This window comes from Aythya ferina, assembly GCF_964211825.1.
Source record: "Aythya ferina genome assembly, chromosome: 6".
Lineage (NCBI taxonomy): Eukaryota > Metazoa > Chordata > Aves > Anseriformes > Anatidae > Aythya > Aythya ferina.
The window spans coordinates 21,308,385-21,322,475 of record NC_140303.1 but is presented as its reverse complement, the minus strand read 5'-3'; the positions used below and the strand labels follow the sequence as shown (position 1 = coordinate 21,322,475).

The 14,091-nt window shown below is 37.8% G+C and overlaps 1 protein-coding gene across 1 annotated transcript in view; it reads left to right on the top strand.

Moving 5' to 3' along the window:
- Positions 1-14,091, top strand: part of MYO3B (myosin IIIB) — a 250,167-nt gene that overhangs the window by 226,451 nt on the left and 9,625 nt on the right. The window contains exons 40-41 of the mRNA XM_084524490.1: positions 9,503-9,731; positions 13,346-13,520. The gene's annotated coding sequence lies outside the window, so the exon portion shown is untranslated. The remainder of the gene's footprint in view (positions 1-9,502; positions 9,732-13,345; positions 13,521-14,091) is intronic.

The window sequence follows — 14,091 nt, the reverse complement described above, 5'->3', positions numbered from 1 at the left end:
TACCGTGACAGTGACAGAGATGTTCCAAGTGAATATTATGTGATCACATAAGAAGAACACTTTATTTAGGAGATTCCCATCTGAATATTATTTTTCCTTTCAAAAATAAGTTAAATTGTGTCATAAGTTAAATGTTTCTGTTTACAAATATCCACATCACCAGCTTCATTAGAAACAACAGCATGTATGTGTTTTTAAAAGGTAGGGCTGTCTGTAAAGATATATTCCTATTACCTCTAAGTCCCTGTTCTTGTAGCAGTTCTGAGCTGTTTAAACAAAATTCCAGCATTAACCTCTATACTACTCAAAAACACTTTTCATTTTCCTTTTTAACATGAACCAGCCATTATGGGGCACACTTTCAAAATAGACTCTAATTACAAAGCAGGTTAAAAGAAATTTTATTAGACCAAAGCCCATATCTTCACTTGGGGTCATATCCCACATGCTTTATTCAGGATCAGATGGTGTGCCTGTGATCTCCACATGCAGATCTCTCAGCTGCACAGAAAGGAGATGTCAGTCACACTGCCATGTTCCCCCTTAGTTTAGACAGCTCTCTGTAAGCGTAAGATGCACATGTGAAGAAGGGAAAGGGAAATGTGCACTATTCCCTCATTAAAGATTAGTCAGGAAGGGGAACACAGCCTGAGAATGTCAGGTGTTCTCAGCTACTGCATGTTAATCCCAAAGGAGTGTGGAAATGGCTTCATTTCTCCCACTTGCATGTAACTAATCTGCTTTCTAGAATGACCAGGAATAGCGGTAGTGCTTTGCTTTTGCTGATCCCTGCAAAGACCAACCAAACACTTGACATCTGCTTACTTAGCATGTTACAAAACATTGCATGTTCACTTTAGTAGCCAAATATAGGAGGTTTATTCTTCTCAGCATTACATGATCCTTTAGCAGTGTGACTCCACTGACTTCTTCCTGTTCGTTTGCTCTGAAAGGAATGAAAGAAATAGTTTTAAGCAGGCAAAGATTACACTTTTGTATTTTCCAAAATATTAACCAAATCTTCTTAAATGCCCACATGAGACCTAAGGCTATGTCTGAGCTTCTTAATAAAATGCTTGAATAAATTGTGTGACGACACTGACAAGCTACTTGCAAAGTACTGGAATCAAGGGTATATTCAGTGCTTGAACAGTTAAGTTAGAAAGGGAACAGAACTGTGAGCAATCTCATTAGGGGAAATAAGTTTTCTGTAACGCTATTTAAAACTGGCCAGAGCAACTCAGTTAATTCATGTGAACACCTGAACTGTAACTCTGCTATCCCCATGATACTTTGGATATACAAAGAGTGACAGAACTAAAGATGATCTCTGCATCCTGACAGTCTACAGGGGACTGTTTTTTGTTTGTTTGTTTGTTTTTTCCCAACTCTCATCAGGGTAAGGGCTTGTAAAAGTTAAAATGGGGGGGGGGGGGGGGGAGATTTTCATAGACCTGAAGTTCATTAATCTAGTTCATTAATCACGTTTTCTATCATATATGGAGGAAAATAATAATCATAGAATCATTTTATGGCCACAAATACCGACATTAAGAAAGAGTCCTAGTTCCCTTCTCTGCTCCCTGAATGCAGAGGAGTGACAAGAACCAAGAATTTTTAGAAGCCTTTAGCTGATTCACTCCTCATGGCTTTGCCATACAGCTCACGAGTTTGTGGTCCAGCCCCAAGCTTCTCTGTAGGATGTGCCAGTATGCAGCTGTTGCATTGCCTTTATGAATTTTTCACTCTCCCCCATCCCACCAAAAATCATTGTGTGCAATTACACTGTTTTGAAATACCATGGCACATAAGATGAAGAACGGTTCCTAAGCTAAAAACAGAGATTAGAATGTATTGAAATCACTTAGATTTAAATGTAGGAATTACCTTCTAGTTTTGCCAGTCAACTCTTTTTCTCATTAGAACTGTACTTTTAATCAGCTATAGTAATATTAAATATTAAACACCCAGTAAAGCAGAATAGTATGTTACATTAAAATCATTTGTTATACATTAGAAGTATATTTGAACCTCATTTCTCTTCTTATTAAATTCATTCATTCCTCCTAGGCTTATTTCAGAACAGGTGTTAGTTATCAGCTGTAATACTCAGATTTGGATTCTGATCTACATTTTAGAACTTCTGCCACTTGGTATGTTCAAGAAAGGGGAAGGAGGAGGGTAAGTTTAGGCTTGTTTTAATAAGCTACAGCAATTAGATATTTTGAATACTCGGAATGATGTTATTAGAATTATACAATTATTTGGTTTGTTCAGTTGCTTTTCAATACACTTGAGAAACAGCTCCTAATTAAGATACACACACTATCAAAGATGCAAAACTTAGATGTTGGTAAAAACAATTAAAATGATGATGCAGGCTTAGATTCCCTGTGGGTTTTGTACAGATCTGCAAGACAGCAGGGTATGGGCATGTGGAGTTTCCCTTCACTGCACAAGGTCCAGAAAGAGATGCAGTATTTGTGTGCCCCACAGGGACACAAGCCAACCTGGAGAAGGTGGGATGCTCTGGGATGTGGGTCTGTTTCTCAAAAAAAATAATTTAAAAAGCATATCTGTGAACCAAGTGGGTACTCTGACAAAAGAATCTTTAACCTTCAAGGGAATTGCTGCAGTTATCCACTGCCTCTGGGTAAGGAATTGTTCCTCTGAATGCACAATTCCTTCTGGGGAGCAGTAGTCTAGGGATGCTGCAGTCCTCATCCTCCTCCCATGGCTGAGATATTAAATCACATCAGAGACTGTACTGGTTTTAACCTATGGAGTATGTGCCAATTATGCGTTAATTATTTGTTCTTTTATTAAAAAAAAAAAAAAAGTTCCTTCCTGTTTAAAAGGGGTAAGAGGAAAACACAGCATAGAGCAAAGCACACTTTTTAAAATAGAGTAAGATAAATGAGCCAACCAAGATTTCCTCCAATTATAGGCATGCCTCACCCCTTTAAAACTAATAGACTATGTAATGTACCATCCTTAATATGTCCTGAATGTATTGCTCTTGATCTCAAAAGCAGTAAGAGCAGACTCTCTCATGAAATCTTGCTGCAGAAATGACTGAGTTCCTACCATCTCAATGCCACATGAAAAACCTTAATCAAAGCAACCAAACCTCTTGACTTGCTGCTGATTCCACAGCGCTTTTTTATAGAGTGATATCACTTTTATCTATCATCATTTATTCAAAAAGGTAAATCAAAAGCATAAAATAGTCTCATCTGATTTTTTGCCTGCAGGAGATGTCCTTCTCTTTGGTTAAGCCATGAAGTCTTAAATCAGTCAGAGGCAAACTAAATGGCCATCCTGATTTTCTATTTTCCTTTCCATATGTAAAAGTTTCCTATGCATCAATTACAATCCAGTATCAAAATTAGAATTTTGAAAAAGAAAATATTTGTCTTTAGCAGCTGGGCTGACAGAAAGGAGCACTTTTTTTTTTTCTTTTTTTTTTTCCCCAAACATGGAACATTTTCTTAATTGCTGATCAGGAAATCCTAACCAACTAATCTGTAACACTAAAGCCTGTTAGCATGAGACGCATCTAGAGCTACAGTAATGATGTTTAATACCAAGGATTTTTAAGTTCAGAAATCTAAGAATTATAACATGTAAAGTGACTTTTTCTCACAATTTTACTTATATCAAGCTTATTTTCATTGTCATTGGGAAATTACTGTAAACTAAACTGCAATAAGCAACCATTCAGCTGCGTAGGTTCACAAAAAGATAGGGTAAGCCCTAAAGATCTGCCCAGAGATAGATGGCACATTAGCTTCACAGGTAATGCCCCAAGGTTTTTGTGGCCTATGGTGACAAAACACCATAATTAGGGTTGCAGCTTGCCTCCTTCAGGTCTTAGGCCTCAGTGAATAGGTTTTTAATAATTCTACCTAACCAGGATGCAGGTTTTTCTGAGTTCTTAGCAGGGCTCTGATTCATGCCCCTGGGGTCAGTATATTTTACCCACTCCAAGGTAATCCTCTCAGGAAAGGCTTAATGATATCCCAGCTGCATCTGTTTAAAATAATTTCAGGGCTGTGCCTTTTCTTGGGTGGTGGTAGGGCGGGCCATGACCTTAAGGAAGGTGCACGCTCCCTGAGACCCAGCCAAATAATCATTGGAGAGGTACTGTCACACACAGCTTCCTTCGGCAAGCAGGAGTGGAGAAGCTCAGAATGGTTTTCTCAGGGGAAAGGGCGAATGTAACAGAGATGCATAACCATCATGAGCCAGACCACAGGTCTGTTTAACCTAGGAGCATGCTTTGCAGTAACAGATGCTTAAGGAAAATGGATTAAAAACAAAGCATATTTAAATAGATATTCCCCTGGGCATGGCCTCTCAGCTTCTGGGGAACAGTGCTCCGGGAACTTCCTGAGCTGGAATTGGATGTAGCTTGTTGCGTTCAATAGTCACGACACACTGATCCTTCACGGATTTGTCTCATCCCGTTACAAACGGCTTTACACTCTGCGGGCCTGCAGTGCTTGTAGATAGCTGTTTGTGTGCCTGGCTGATACCCTCACTGAGGAGGAGCTGTTGTATTTACATCCATTTCAGTTTTCGCTGGTGCTGCAGGGATTTAATTGCACTCAGTGATGCCTTTTCTCCTCCTCCAGGGAGCGCGGCAGATGCCGGGCAGGGCCACGGGCTGCCCATGGGGCCCGGCCACCTCTTTGCGGCCCATGCTGCTGAGGTGCAGTCGGCAGGGTCAGCGGCCTGCCTACGGCCGGGGAGCTTCGGCTCTTTGCTGTGGGCAGGAAAGCATTTTGCAGATCCGCCTTCCTCAACTTCCTAATAATAATAATTAATAATAATAATAATCAGCGTCGAGACTGATGTTCCACACATGGCCACGCTCCATGGGGTGTACCTGGGCTGAGCGGTGCCACTGCAGCCCCCCGCTGGCACGCGCAGCCTGAAGCTTTTTTCCCATTAGTGGAAAACTTTGGAGTTAAAACAGTTAAAATGTATGGGTTTACAGCTTTCAAAACCTTTTTGTAGGCTTGTATAACATGAAAGCTGATTTAATTTAAAAGAATGAAATGTGATTTGACAAGCAGATAGTCCTGACTTTTATCTTGTTCCTTTATTGCGTGAAACAAAAAGATGAGAACAGCTAGGATGTTAATCTTTGAAATGGGATAGCCCTTCTGATACTTCGTTTCTCTCTGATAAGTTTTCTAACACATCTTTTATGATTCCATGTGTGTGTATATGTATTTCCAAGGCAGTACGTAAGATCTGGTGAGCTTCCTGTACACTGCAGTTGAGGGATCCATGTCGTAAGACACGTGGTTCAGCATTCAGAGCCTGTGCTGCTTCAGTCAGTTGAAGTAGTTACTCCTATCTCTTTTTAATTCCCCCTCTTCTGCCTGCGCTGCTCATTCCTACTCCTGAACAATGCCCTGCCATGTGTGGACCAGAGCCAGATGGCATCAGCCAGCTGGAAAATCTCCTGCTGCAGGGCACCAAAGGGAGGCAGGGGCTCGGGGCGCCAGGGTAACCGCAATGCTCAGGGCACAAGCTAAGGGCAGCAGCAGCAGGCGCAGGGCAGTGGTGACAGCTCCTTGAGCTTAGGACCAGGTGCAGGAGAAGGGTTCAGCTCTGTGGCAGCAGGCTGAATGCATGCATGCACTGCTGTAGGTGCTCGTCATGGGACAGGTCTTGTCATGTGTGGAGCAGCCCATAGGCACAAGTGTCAGTAGGGACCCCTAGACTGAAACCAGCTCGGAACCTGTGCTGGGCTGGGCTGACATGGTTGTTTCAGTGGCATTTGCTATCTGTTGTCAGAAGATTAAGTAGGACCACATTTGGGATGTCAATGAGATCTAGCCTGGATTTCAGCCACTTTCTCAGGTGGTAGCACTGGTATTCTTCCCTGCTGGCCTGTTTTTTGCCTGTCGCTTTATTCCACTGAAATAGGCACATTGTTGAAGAAACTTGCTACTTGGGACCTCTTTCTGCTCCCAATTAAGTCAAAGGAAAAACTTTCTCTGACTTTTAAGGGAGCAGGGCCTGGCCCTTCAGTGGAATTCAAACATAAAACATTGTGCTTTCCTGACAGCTGTGTGCCTTCTGTGAGGTTAGGCCAAAACCCAGCAACTGAAATACGGCTTGCTTTGGCTGCTTCAAAGTGAGATAGTGGTAAGGGGAAAACATTTACAAATGCCAGTGCTGGCAAGGAGAGCAGAGACGTTGCTCTTGCTTTCAAGGATGCACAGCTACTGCGTGTTGAGGAACACTGCTTTTTGTTACTGAGTTTCTGATCTGCATGCTCTAAGAAAATTTATGTATCCTTAACACTGACTACAAAATAATAGCTTTATTTTTGATCCAGATGAGTTCCAGATCTTTTTGTCGAATGTTATCAGTGGTTTTTTTTTGGCATATAGGTACTGCGTCATAGGACTTTTCAGGCTACGGTTAATGGAAAACCAACTGATTTTGTTCATAGGAGCCTTCATATATCTCTAGTTGATTTTATAATGGATATGGTGACCAAGCTTGTTTAATATTTTTTTTCTTCAGTTTTTTAGAATGCCAAAAGTGATCAGTCCAGATGGTATTTTCATAGGAGCTATCTGTGATAATAGATTAATAGATAACAGATAAGTAAAGAGTTTATAATTTCCAAGCCCGTTCTTAAAACAGGGGCAAGTGTGTTTCCTATTAACATATGAGAGCGTAAGTGACATATTTTAGTGTCTAATATTTTTGTTTTGAATTTTTGGTTTGTGTTTTTAAGAAATATTAAGAATATTAATATATTGTCTCTTGTGTGGCCAGACAGACTCTGATGAAAACTAATAATGGCATAGTAGCATAGACCTATCTCTGGGTTTTACTGTGTAAATTGTGTAGCTGACATGTCCACTTTCTGAAAAATTGCACTGACAGGAGTACCCTACTTGAGATATCTATCATGAGAGCAGCATGTGTGCCCTCTCATTTCCCAAATGAAAAATGGAATATTTTCAACACCTGTTTCCAACACTTCTTTACTCTGTGAAATGTATAAATATAAACAATATATTTCAGACTTTACAATTATTTTGATCTATATTTTCATGTTAAATTATGCAGCTGTGTGTTACATACATGTTTAAGTTAGATAATGTTTAAAATATGCAAGTTTTTTTCCATTCACTGATTCTTTAAGTTTAAAATAGCTTGTTTGTTTATAAAATGAAATACTTTTTAATTAAGAAAAGTATCCCTGTGGCTACCTAAAATTGTTTTAGGAAGGGAAGAAAACAAAAACAAAACTCAGCATTTCAGTATGCGTTAGACACTCAGCAGTAGACATAGTTTGTCCTCTATACAGCTGTTGCATACAGCAAACCTTTTAAGATTAAGAGGGTCCAGTTAGATACTTGGGCAGATGTGTCTTGGTGGTACTGCAGTGTGTAGGTTAGAATATCTAAACTGTGTTTCTTCATGTTTGTTTGTTTGTTTGTTTTTGTGTGTGTGTGTGTGTTTGATTTAGTTAGATAGAGAATGTGCACAAACCAAGAGTCCTCAGTCATGGAAAATCATGGGCCTTAGATGTCTACAGGCCCACAGAATCCCCATTTCTCTGTTCTGCTGAATAAGTGAGACTCGTGTCCTTAAAATGATTTAATGGACCTCTGGTTATATAGCACTTTTTAATTTGCCTTTATTTCTTTATTTTTTTTCAGACTTTCTAAAATTCCAGGATAGCTTCATACTTGTTATTCATCCATTGTTTTAGAACAGTGAAACATTAGAACTGTTGGATTCTCCATACATATTCAACTTGATATTAGCATGATATTAGCAAAAAGAATATTAATCAAAGTATGTGCCACCTTTGTGCTTTTAAATGGTGTTTTGGGTTCTTTAAATTTCCACTTGGAAAGCTGAGAGATTCAATCCAAGAGCCATGCTGCCTGTATTTGTTGTTAGTGAAAGTGATAGCATCAAGCAATATTTAGTGTGTTGTAATACCACTGTCTGTTTTCAGTGATTATGAGCTCTGATTATGTAAGAAATTTGGAATAAAATAACTTAATCCAAAGATTAGTGTTACTGAATTAACTGGAAAAAAAAATAAAATAGTGTTTTTCTGAAAGGAAGGAGAGTAGGAATGAAATACTTTTTTTTTTTTTTTTTAAAAAAAAAAAAAAAGTATTTAATTCCCACTGTCTAAAAACAGTGTGAGCACACAATGCCAACCTTGTAAGTTGTGTTTTCCACCCTTTGTCTGTGTGTGTGTGTTCACACAAACATATATGTAGCTTATTTTGAAAGTTTTAAAAACAGGTCTTGTATTAATAGCAATGCACAGCAGAGGAAAATAAATTATTATTTTTTTATTTAAGAATAAAACCACACATTAATATCTCTAATAGAGTTTAAAGGATCATGTCTTAGTAAGGGGCTACTGGGGTGGTAGTTCTGTCTTTGACTACCTTTATACTTGTCTTACAAAGTTCTTATATGATCATTAATCGTCTAAAAGACAAATCTGTTTTTAAATGGTTGGAAACTTTAACAATCTAATACTAACTTTGGCATGATAAACTAATTAAAAAGAAAAATACACGTTGCAACACCAAATCTGTTACATGTAAAAGTTGTGCTAAAAGTACTGTGCCTCATGTTTAGATGAACCTACTCTAGAGACATCTGTAACAGACGAGAAAACAAAGACACATCTTGATTGCAAAAGTTTGTACAAAGCCTTCATTGTACAAAGCTCATAAGAAGAAATCAGGTATACTTATCAGGGAATAGCCAGTGGTGGATGAAGGGGAGTTTTTAATGGCCACTGCAGCCAGTGGTGGTTCAAGGGGACTTTTTAATGGCCGCTACAACTACTGCTTACTTGTAAATTTCTCCCCTTGTTTGTTAAGAAGTTATTTAAATCAGTTTTTCATATAGTAGTATGCAGCAATATATTGTATTTGAAGTAAGAATGTTCCTACTTCAGGTTTTTGAAGTTTATGCCTAAAACCCTGTGCATATAAAATGAATTGTTTTATTTGTTTACTGTGATTTGCAGGGATGTTACTCCATGACAAGGTTACACTGACCTATCATTTCATGCATCAGTGGTTCTTGTATTGCCCTGATTTGACCAAACCTAGTGGATAAAAGAGGAGCAATCCACCCAGTGGACCAAATTAGAATTATAATAAAAAATGCACATTCTGAAGGGCGAAGTAGGTTAAGTAGGATACTTGCTGTGCTTGGCATCATTTTTGTGATGTATGAAATTTTAAGTTTTTTTTTTCCTTTAATTTTGTTGAAACTTTTACATTCAAATTTTATATTTAATTTTATATAGTTGCATAACTGACACTGTAGTTACGGTTAAGGAAAAAATACTGTGGTGGTTTTTTGTTTGTTTTTTTTTGTAGCTGATGGAGGATTTTTTTAGGTTAGGTACTTGTGTAAGTGCAATTAATCTTTTTCATTTTGAATTCATAATAACTTTCTGTGTGTCTCTTTATTGTAGAGACTGCTGTTCCTCCTCACGCACTGAAGAGCAACCCTATTGTACAGTCACGCATCGTTGCACAGCCCTGCTTAGTTACCTGGTTGGGATCTGCCAGATGGGAAGAGACACAGTGCAGCCTACAGCTCCACTAAATCTCTGTAGCACTTTCATTCCCACTGCCTCTCCTTGAATGCCAGCCATAGTTCAGTGGACAAGGAGGGGCTGTATGCTGTCCCTTCTTTCCCAGGTGAGTTTTAAACTGCTCTTGTCCAAGGTGTGGATGCAGGGTGTGACATAATTATTGTAGACTCAATTGTATTTTTTTAGAAGACATAGAAAGTAAGACCTTTAAATGGCTCTAGGGTAAGATATGTGGCAGTCATAACATAGGAGCTTAATTTTTTGTTTCTCTGACGATGAAGAGTGTTCATTAGACACATTTTTTGAATTATTTTACATTTGTTCTGTATTGCTCTGTTGTGATGATCCACTAGTACTACATAATCAGTCTGTGCTGGTGGTTTGCTAACAGTGGAAAAATCAAGGCCATTGGAAACAATAATTACAAATTCTAGCACCTCATAAATGTTAAAGAGCATAATAGCAGCATTCATGTGGTTTGCTTACTAAGGAATCCACAGAGAAATTGATTTAAGCACACATTTAAGTTTCAGTGATCTCGATAGGATGTAAGTACGTACTGTGGTTGTTTACATAATGGGGTAGAGTGAGAGCATGTGCGTCAGTGCATTGCTGGATGGATTTCTTCTGCTAGAGATGGAGGCCCCAGGGAAGAAGCCCACCTCATGAGCTTGTAGAAAATACTGGGAAAGTCCTGGCTGTTTTTCTTTGTGTTCTTTGTTTGTTTGTTTTCTTTTTTTGAGTTAGGAGTTGACATCAGGAAATTGCCTCAGTAACTGTTTCTGGGTAAAATCATGTGGTCCCCATAGTGTTTTAAAAAAAAAAAAAAAAAATCAATTTGTTTTGATGTTGCATGTCTATTTGGACAAATTCTGATAGTCTGGTGTTAAATCTTTTTATGCAGTTTTTTGTTTGTTTGCTTTTAATTTTCTACTAGGCACAATTGTTTAAAAAGGACAGAGACCAATAGTGTAAGCATCAGCTTACTCCAGCACTTAAATATATGCCTCTTTTATGCCAATGGTTTGTTTCTTTTCTCATTTAGATATTCTATTGATGATATTTTAAATTGTATTGCTCTGAATATCTACGTAGATGATGAAATGGTGCCAAAGTTTAAGCTTAAGATTTGTATTGAAATTGCAAAAAAAAATTCATAGCATAATGAATTTAGTAATGCCATATGCTAAATAGAAAATTAATACTTTTTAAAGTTACTTTTTCTGTTTTGTGAGTAAACAGATATGCACAATTAAAAATTATATATTTGGGTACTAAAAGTTAAATTGTTAAATAATTTTAAACTTCTAAAACATTTGTTTTAAAATACTTGTTACCTAATTCAGAAAATCTAAGTAAGCATGGGGTTGATCAGTTCGGTAGTGCATATTTGAAGTGGAACTCCTAAACAGATCACCATCTTCAAGTTCAAGAAATCACAGAGATAAGGAACAAAATTTGCATCAGGTTAACCAAATGTGAAACAGCTGTTTTGTATTTGCTTTTCAAAAGTGGCTGTTGAATCAATTCAAGCAGTGCCATAGAAAGAAGTCTTTGGTTTTGCAGCTGATCTATTACATGCTTTTTTAAGCAATTAGAGCTCGATAATGCAATCGTTTGTCATCCAATTAATTTTGAAAGACTGGAAATACATGGATGAACTCTTTAATCCGTGGTTCACTTGGCACCATTGTTATTTAAATCAAATAAAAAATAAATACTATAAAAAATAAATTGTGTAAGCTGCATTATAGGAACTTCAACATCTTCATGTTCTGTGACTAGTCTTATAATTGTTTTTACTGTTTTTATTATCACTCCTATAGAAAAACATGGATAGAGAAGTGTAACATATTTTGTATAGAATACATAAGGACATTATAATTAGAAACAGTAATTTAAAAAAATACTGTGAAAATGCCTCTCCAGGGCTGAGGGCTGATCCTGTGCCCCAACATCAATAGAAACTTCATTATGGGCATCGATGTGTGCAAAGTTCAACCTGATGTTGGCTTCACAGCTTTGAAAAACTTAACCACCAAAACTAAAGTCCTTATAAGGTTAAGAGAAAACTCTGGGCTTGCCAAATAAACCAATTGGTATGCTTTTTTAATACTTCTAATCTTTAAGTCACGATATCCTATTATTTCAGTGCATCAGAATGGGATTTTGTTTTTCATTACTTCTGTGTTTTTTGTGAAGCTTAAAATGGTTTATTCAGTCAAGAAATGTGTGTATCCCTTAAGACTACAGACCTAATGTTGTTTATTACATTTGTATGACTTCCCAGGTAGGTTATCTTGAAAAGAATATTCACTCTAGAGAAGCAGACTAGGCTAAAAAAATTATAGTTTGCCCGTAATTCAATGTGTGCACTTTACTAAAGCTGTGACATGCAACATTTCCTTACTTTCTATCCATGTGCCCCGATACCTTGTACTCCTCAAGGGCTTCCAAACTGAAGTTTGCTCAGGTACACATTAAAGAAATACATTAAACGTGTAACAAAGCAACAATAGAATCGTGACCAGGAAAAAAAACTTACTCCAGTCTTTTTTCACACATAAGGAGGCAAAAGTAGCAAGCATCAGCTTCCAGCTCTGCTCAGCTCTCAATGTAGCACTGAAAGAGACTATTAGCTGTTCAGGCAATGCCCCTTCTGGACATAAATGGTGATTCAAATGGTATGTGCCATTTGGAAGCAGTTAATGATTCTGGGGTGGGCACCATTATGCAGAAACTCTGAGGTAGTTATTAAACTGTACTTAAATGAATTTCTGTCATCTCCCTCTACTATTATAATTGTTCTTGCAAAGTTACTGGTTTGGATTTGAAAAATAAAGGGAAACCTTGTGGGATACTGGATGCATACTCTCCAAACTTTATAGCTGCAGCTTGAATGTTTGCATCTGAATCTTCTATGTCTGGGTCTATTTCTTGGAGAACTGTTTTCAGCACCCTTATAACTGACCACAAAATTACTGTGTGATTTGATCATGCTGATGGTGGTTATGTGTTTGTGGAAGCTACTGATAATACTGACCTATTTTTAAGACCTCAAATGACAAATTATTGAGGGAATGTAATGGTTGAAAAAGCAGAAATAAATATTACTTATGCTTTAACATAGTTGCTGTATACAAACACAGGAGCACTTTCAATTGCTTGGATGTTTTCAATGTCGATCTCAAAGAACCATAAAAAAGGAAAGGCTTCTGTGAGCGGTAAAAGCTCAGGAAAGTTTGTGGAACTGCTGAGGTCTCAATAAATGATCTCCACCGTTGCCACCATTCCGTGTGTGTTGAAGAACAGAATGATGCTGTCAGCCCCAGTGAGGTACTGCCTATGGTGGGGGGGGGAGAACTTCAGTGTAGCTTTCTTTATCATAAATGTTATATACATATGCAAAGTGAGAAATAAGTATGCAAAAGAACTTTTTTTCTTGGGATTTGAGTTTAGATCATAACCTTTTTTTTTTTTTTGGCCATGATAGTCTGGATGCTATCTAGCTTTGTTCTGTAGAAGCTGAAAAACGCTGTACTTTCACTGTGTTATAACTTTGGAGGAGAATGTATTTTGTTTTCCCTATGTGGAAAATCATTACTTTTTAATATAAGGCACTTTAGGATTTAGATTTGGGCAATGAGTGTCTCCCATGCAAAACAAATCTCTAAAATAACAATTAAAAATAGGTCTGATTTTTGCCCTGTTTTTTAATAGGTGTTAAATCCTCTAAAAAACTGAGGTAGCATCCAGTATATTTCAATGGCTGGTCACTTGGACGTCAGTCAACAGATGGTGATTGACGGCAATGCTGAGGAAGAAATCTTGCCACAGTGACTTCTGTGGCTACCTTCACCATAGACTTGAATTGCAGGTTTAGCAGGATGTGCAGGTAATTAGACATTTTCTATCCCAGCTTGAATTTCTGTTACATAGTAGATTTGCCAAAGAGACTGGTGGCACAGATGAGGCAGCTGCAGTCAGAATGTTCTGCCATTGCCTAGGGTAAGCGCAGACAGAGGGGAGAAAAGCAGCATCTTGGGCAGCCAGAGAAAACATGGTCTGAACTGCGTGGGTCTGTCAGCTGGACATGGCTTCAAAAATAAACACGTTCTAAAATTTAGAGCCATTTTTTGTCAGTGAACCCAACTTTGATCTGGGTTGCCTTGGAATTAATTGCAAAGAAAAAATTCATTATTCATCATATTCCATGTAAAGCATGGATAATAGGAGAAGGCTTGTTAAAATGTAAGAAAAATTCTTTTGCTGTGTGGAAAGCAGGAAGGTAGCAAGCTAAATGACTGCTCCTTTCTGGTACTTTATAACTGAGGGATTTTCAGCTTTGAGAGGTTACTCATGCATCATTATGACTAGAACTACTGGTTTGTCCTTCAGAATACGTGTGTTACATGTGTGTTCATTTCTCAACCAACTCATTTGTCTGTAGAAAATATTTATTGTAG